A 6,944-nucleotide genomic window follows, 5' to 3' on the forward strand; every position below is an offset into this window, starting at 1 on the left:
CCTGGGACTTGACACTTTCAAAAGAGTTTATGATGTGGGAATAAAGATCGAGGATGACCTCGCAAAAACAATACAAAGTAAGCCCGCATACAAAAGCAACACCTACAACAGGGGCAACACATCCCAAGCCCAAGAAGTCCATGTCGTAGAGGAGACTCCCGCCCGAAGAAGCCCTGGAAGATGGGTCCGAGATCGAAAGTTTGCCCCACTCGGGTCGACTTTGGTACAAGCCTTTGAAAGACTAACCAATCAAGGAAAGTTGAGGCCTATAGGCCCCACCCGTGACCCTCCTGTCAAGAGCAAATATTGGGTCGAAGGTACTTACTGCAAATTCCATCAAGGAAATGGGCATGACACTGAAAACTGCTGGAATCTAAAACATACGATCCAGGACATGATAGAGGATGAAGTGATACCTCTCCCTAACGTTGGCAAACCCAACAACAACAAAAGCCCACTCGGCTCTTGTCACATCTCTCTCGACCAACCAGAAAATGAGAACTTCGACCCTACGGTGTATATTACACCTCAAGGTGCACCACTCGCTGTGGTCCCTATGGATCGAATCGAGAGAGAAGTGTGCGGTGTGTGGGATGATGATGCTGAAGATATCTACCTATCTCAAGTATCGGGCCAAGACCTCTTTACTGAAACTTGGCCCGGGTATGCCCTCATTGACACCACCCCTCAGGAACCCGAAGTCGACAATCTCACCCGATCCGGAAGGATATATCAACCGGATATTCGCCCACCTCCTATGGACGATATCCCAGTCAGACAAACTCCTGAGAATGGACGGCACACCACCGTCGCAGAAGTCATTGAAAATCCTCTCTTGAAGCAACTAAAAAGGACTAAGGCCGAGATTACCATCTGGGATCTCATGTGTACTTCAAAGAACATCGCGAAAAGCTTATTCGCTCACTTGACCTCATCTCAGTGCCTACGGATATCACACCTGACTCATTGGTTAACCACGTCACGAGAGATGCTGGAGAAAAGGCCATAGTTTTCACTGACAAAGACTTTCCCAAAGAGGGGGGTGCTCACAATAAAGCCCTCTATCTAGTGGTTGGATGCAAAGGACAAAACATCCCCCTAGCGCTCGTAGATAACGGTTCGGCGGTTAACGTTTGCCCATTGCGAACCGCCCATTGCTTGGGGCTAGGAAACGATGACTTCCAAACCTCCACGCAAGGGGTACGAGCCTATGATAACTCTCGAAGGCCTGTGTTGGGAAAAATCAACCTTACCATACAAACCGGGCATGTGGCACGCACCACGGAGTTTCAAATAATCGACATCAAGCCCACTTTCAACCTCCTCTTGGGGTGACCTTGGCTCCATGACTTAGGAGGTGTGGCTTCTACCTTGCACCAAATGGTTAAACTTAACCATAACGGGGTAATACTGGAAATCCGCGCCCCTCCTCTCGACATCAGTTGTACTATGGTTGGAACGGCCGAAACTACAGACGACCTTTATGGGTTTCAAATGGATGAAGCAATCCAGTTCATCGAAGACTATGATCCAGCATTCCTAGACCCGCGCGCATCCCGAGTCATCCCTAGAATGATGTTAGCTCAAGGTTATTTCTCAGGAACCCCATTGGGCATAAGGAAGAAGGAATGCACATTCCACCCTTTACCCAACAAATCTACTCCCTTTGGCTTAGACTATGAACCAACGGAGGAAGATATTGCTGACCGCCTGTCTGGGCTACGCCTTAACCAGGCCAAACAAACCACCCTCCTTCCCCCGTATCAAAAAACCCTTAACGGGATGTTCATTCGGGAAGGAGAAGAACACCCATGCTGTGATTTCCCTGAACCCTTCGTTCAGGATGGCTTGCTAAAACCCGGATTTGAAATTTTCTATGACTACCACACCTTGGATGAGGCACCCCACCTCACCAAGACCAAAACAGCTGAAATATTGGACAACCAGGCTCTATGGACACTGTTTAACGAATCGAGGCCTATGGAGGACGAGACTGTGATGACTACCCTAGCTTTACAAGATGAAGGTTTCGACCCAACCCGGTTAATCGCTCCTGCATCAACACTAGAAGAGATCGAGAACGGATGGGTGAAGACATATCAGTGGGTCAACGCAAAAGGAATAGAATTCAAGATGAGTACCGGTGAAGGACCAAAGTTTTACGAGACTAAACCCAAGGCTTGAGCCATATAGAGCACCTTAGTAAAAAGCGCTTAGTAGTTCTTTAGATTGGTAGAAAAGAAATAATAAAGACTTTAGATGGTCCTAAGACCCCTTAGAATATAGGTTAATTTTATTGCAGTGTGTTTTCCTTGCTTTCCAAATTAATAAAGGCGTAATATTTCTCCTAAAAACTTTTATTCTAACACTAAATGAGCACCAAACGTACTTGCAAAGAGGCAGCCCACTCTAGGCCCAATAAACAAGGCCCACTCGGTCTTGAATCGTGACATCGAAATTCATCAAACCCCAAAAAAGAGCCACATTATCATATTACCAAAACATAAGGGTCTAACCCATGCAACCCAAAGAAAACAAAAGAAACCATGCAAATGTTGCTCAAGAAAAAAACTCATAAAAAAAACGCCGCCCCCGGCATCAACACGCACCTCAGCCCACTCAAAAGCCTACACAAAGATCTTCATATCTTCCGCACACTAACCCAATTTCCAAAACCGTTTCGAGTCACGAATAGAAAAAATTAATCCGGACAAAAATGCGGCTCACGTTGACAGTCAAAAAAGCCTCCGAAATAGCCTCAAAATTGATTTTAATACGAGTAAAAAGCAAAGCACAAAACGAAGAAAAAAGAATAAATGCAAGAACATGTGAAGCAAAGCGTCAAAACGACCGCCCAGAAATCATTTTCAGCGCCCAGGGCTGGGCGCCGAAATCTCTGACGCCCCAGCCTGGGCGTTGAAACTCTCTGCTTGCTTAACTTATTTTCAGAAGTGCTCGTCATTTTATCCGCACATAACGGAAAAATAACTAACACTTGGGGGGTACAGCACGTATCCAGATATGCGTACCAAAAAAAATAGCCGTACAAAAAACACATGGAATTTCATTTTTATACGCGGCTTACGGCGAAAACAGCAGACGAAAATAATGATGATACTTCACTCATTTGACCGATTAAATAATATGTTTCCACCTCAGGGCATATCTATTAAAATCCGGCATCCTAGAATTTATTCTAGCTAGAACTACGCGCGACCTGATTCTAACAAAGATACGTAGGCAATCCTATTTATGGATTCGGTCCAATTAAATAAAAAATATATATACATTGTGCAAAAGTGTTAGACATATATAAAATATAAAAAAAAGGGAGATGCAAAAACGAAAGTAAAAAATAAAATACGCCTTTATTAAAAAATAATAAGAAGGAAAACAAAAGTGCTAAGAGGGAAAAAACAAACACAACTGAAATAAATAAAGGGCACCTACACCCTAGCAAGAACTACACTATTCTAGTTCTTCCGGATCATCAAATAAAGTCTTGTAGAGGGCAATGTTCGCAGGATCCACCCCCACAGTCTTCTGCGCTGCCCCTATATCAATCTCCATAAGAATCGGCTCCTGGACACTAACTTCCAAAGATGCCCAGGCTTCAGAAACATTCTCAGTTTGAACAGTTACAGCCCGCTCAGCCTCAAGGGCACAGACAATGGTGGGGGAAGGATTATCAACATCAACTGAATTAGTCACTGTTTCTACTGGCGGTTGAGCCTTCCTAACCCATACATTGTTCCGGCGACGATCTCTGCGAGAGCTTGCGTTTCTTTTAGCAACGGCAGGCCCCTTCATGTTAGGCATCTTCTTAGGCCTAGAACTGGAACGAGGAGGAACTTCCTTTCGCTTTCGATCAGGACGAGCTTTCACAGTCTTAATACCATGGGTGCGAGGATTGGCAGAATCACGGCCCTCATATCTAACCCGAATACGAGGTATCAAAAGCTCAGCCGGCTCCCCATTTCGAGCCTCGGTCCTCACAGCTTTATCATCGGAGCTCATCCACAACTTGTAGTTTTCAGAAAGACCCACAAAGCCATTTGTAGCTACGGCCCAACGCAGGAGACCATCATAATACTTAGCCCATGCTTGAACCCGTGCTTGTGAAAAGGCCGCTACTTTAGGTGGTACCGTATCAGAAAAGGGGATAGTCTGCCTTAAGCCGTATTAACGCATGACTCGGTAAGGAAAGATATAAATGGGCCGGGATAGCCCCAACAAAGAAACATAAACCGATACATCGGACCCCCCTGTCATAGTAGTCAAACCCCACCACGGTACCACCCACTTAGTAGAACAGATACCATAAGTAAAAAAGGAGGCCCACTCGGCCTCGTCCTGGCCTCGGTGAAAATACTTCCGGTTACCCAAGGCTATAGGGCGATAATGTTTAGGATCGGCAGGAATTTCTAAGAGCCTAAGTCGTTCCATGAGCCAAATCTGCAAAAACGGGTACGATCAGATCAAAAAATAAAAAATAAACAAACGAAACCTGGGGCGTAGTTTCAACGCCCAGGACCAGGCGCCGAAAATTCTAACGCCCAGCCCTGGGCGCTGATACTCAGCTCCGGGCAGGACGAGTAAAAAAGTACGCAAAAAAAAAAACATGCGCAAGGAAAAGATCGATTACCTGCAGCAATAGGGGGCTCCCCTTAAAATATTCAGATTTGGCATCCTTCTTCATCTCATCCGCATTCAACAAAGTCTCGGCAACAACCAACGGCATAATAGAATAGCAACTTTCCATCCGGCTAATCAAGGGGATCAACCTTATGTCACCGAACTCACCATTATTATTCGACAGCAAATAATGATTCAACAAGCAAAATACAAGGGCTCGAATGTTCAATTTCTGTTTGGTCATATTTTTACTATGCCTAAAGTGATGTTTTACGAGCTTTGCCAAATTAACCTCATCACCTACAACAACCTCAGCAAACATGTTAGCATCTAGTCCTAGGAAAGCCCCTTTGGTTGTTTTACCCTCTTCAATGGTGCCAGGGGTGGCAGGAGTAGTATTAGTAGGATAACCAAAGATCGCAGCAAATTCATCTGGCAAAGGACATATTTCGTTGCCCCGAAAGAAAAAAACATGATGATCGGAATCCCAAAAGCTTAGGGCTGCACGCAGAAAGTTATAATCAATATTAATTTGTTGTAAGCCTAAAAGTGCCTCTAAGTGGTATTCTTTTAACAAAGCCTTTTCTATAGGAGTAAGGGCTCGTAGCCAACGCCTAACAGCTCGTTGGAGTGAGAAGGGAGGAATCGACATGACAAAAGCAAGGAGGAATTAAGACTAAGCAACTACAAGAGAGAAGAAAATTGAGAGTGATAGAAAATAGGGACGTATCTAGCCCCTATATATAGCTGAAGACATCAAGTGACATCCTGATCCCATTCGGAAACGCGTTAAGAAGTCCGAAAACCAAAAAATCGCCAGGAAAGGACTTTCAGCGCCCACGGCTGGGCGCCGAAATAATTAACGCCTAGCCTTGGGCGCTGAAAATGCAGCCCAAGGCCCGGATCTCACAAAACGCGGAATAAGAAAGGACTTAAAACCGTGTTGCTAGACACGAGGCCCTATTGCAATCAAGATCAAGCCCAAAAGCACCTTTAGCACCCAAATAGCAAAAATGAATGTTAAAACTTGGTCAAAACTTAGACTCGTCTCAAGGAATATATGTGTACACTTTTTTTAAAACAAATATGAGCAAAATAAATATCAAAGTCATTCTTCGAAACACCAAAAAAAATATTGTTAAGTCGTTGGTTTCTCGAAATGAAAAATGTTTGTTTGTCAAAAGATTAATCCGGGCCAAGCTAAACCGGATATTATTGGAAAATAAAACTTTGTCGCCCGAAAACTGAAGTCGCACTCCACGACTTCGCCAAAATAGCACACCACTATAAAGGTCGCTCGCACATACGAGCACAACCCCAAACATGATTAAAAGACGTTATAAAATACGTACCTCTCTTGGCGGAAAATGACCGACAAGCCCAAGTGCTTGGGGGCTCGCGAAAAAATATATACCCCAACAAAGAGCGTGCGGAGTCAAAATCATATTCCCGGACTACGTTGCACGCAGTCCCATGTTTGGATAATCTCAAAAGAACGAATTTCGACCTCAGAGAAAGGTCGCCGTTGACACTTGTACATGGTCCTCTGATCAAAGATCAAGTGGTGGCAAAAATCGAGCCGTAAAGACTAGCTCAAAACCACAAAAGAAGACGATCACAAAACAAAGGTCCGTCTAAACCCGTTGTCAACCCACATTCAGGTTACAACTAAGTCCGAGCATCCCTCGAAAGAATTCGCTCTTGCAAGAATGAATAAAAGAAATTCTCAAAAGAAATCACGATGAACAAAAAAAGGGAACTTGCCCATCTTCAGTTTGCAAGATCGCGTCACGAACAACGCGAGTTCCCAAATTGAAAAAAACAAATTCAGGGACGTCCACCCTCAGCGAACAGGGCTCGCCCACCCTCACCGGGCGGGGTCTGCGTCACTAGCCGCGCAGGTCCTCAGTTTTCGAAAAATAGAATCTTCAAAAACAAAACGAAACAGGCTCGCCATCTTCAGCCGGCGGGGTCTACGTCACAAACCGCGTAGGTCCTTATTTTTAAATTTCAAAAACAGATTCGTCCACTTCTATCGGACGGGGTGTCCACCCTTAGCGGACAGGCTCGCCATCTTTAGCCGGCGGGGTCTGCGTCACTAACCGCGCAGGTCCTTAGTCGCTGCAGCCATAACTTTTTCTGGTTTTCCGTTTTTCCAAAAAAAGAACGATGTGAAAGGGAAGGTTCGATGATGAGAACATAAATCTCCACTTGACAACGCATCTCCTATAAAATAACGAATCTCAATCACCCTTTTCATTTCACCCGAAACCTGCTATTTATAGAAACCTGTTATTTATGGAAACCTG

Source organism: Spinacia oleracea, chromosome 5 (assembly GCF_020520425.1).
Source record: "Spinacia oleracea cultivar Varoflay chromosome 5, BTI_SOV_V1, whole genome shotgun sequence".
In the NCBI taxonomy this organism is placed as follows: Eukaryota; Viridiplantae; Streptophyta; class Magnoliopsida; order Caryophyllales; family Amaranthaceae; genus Spinacia; species Spinacia oleracea.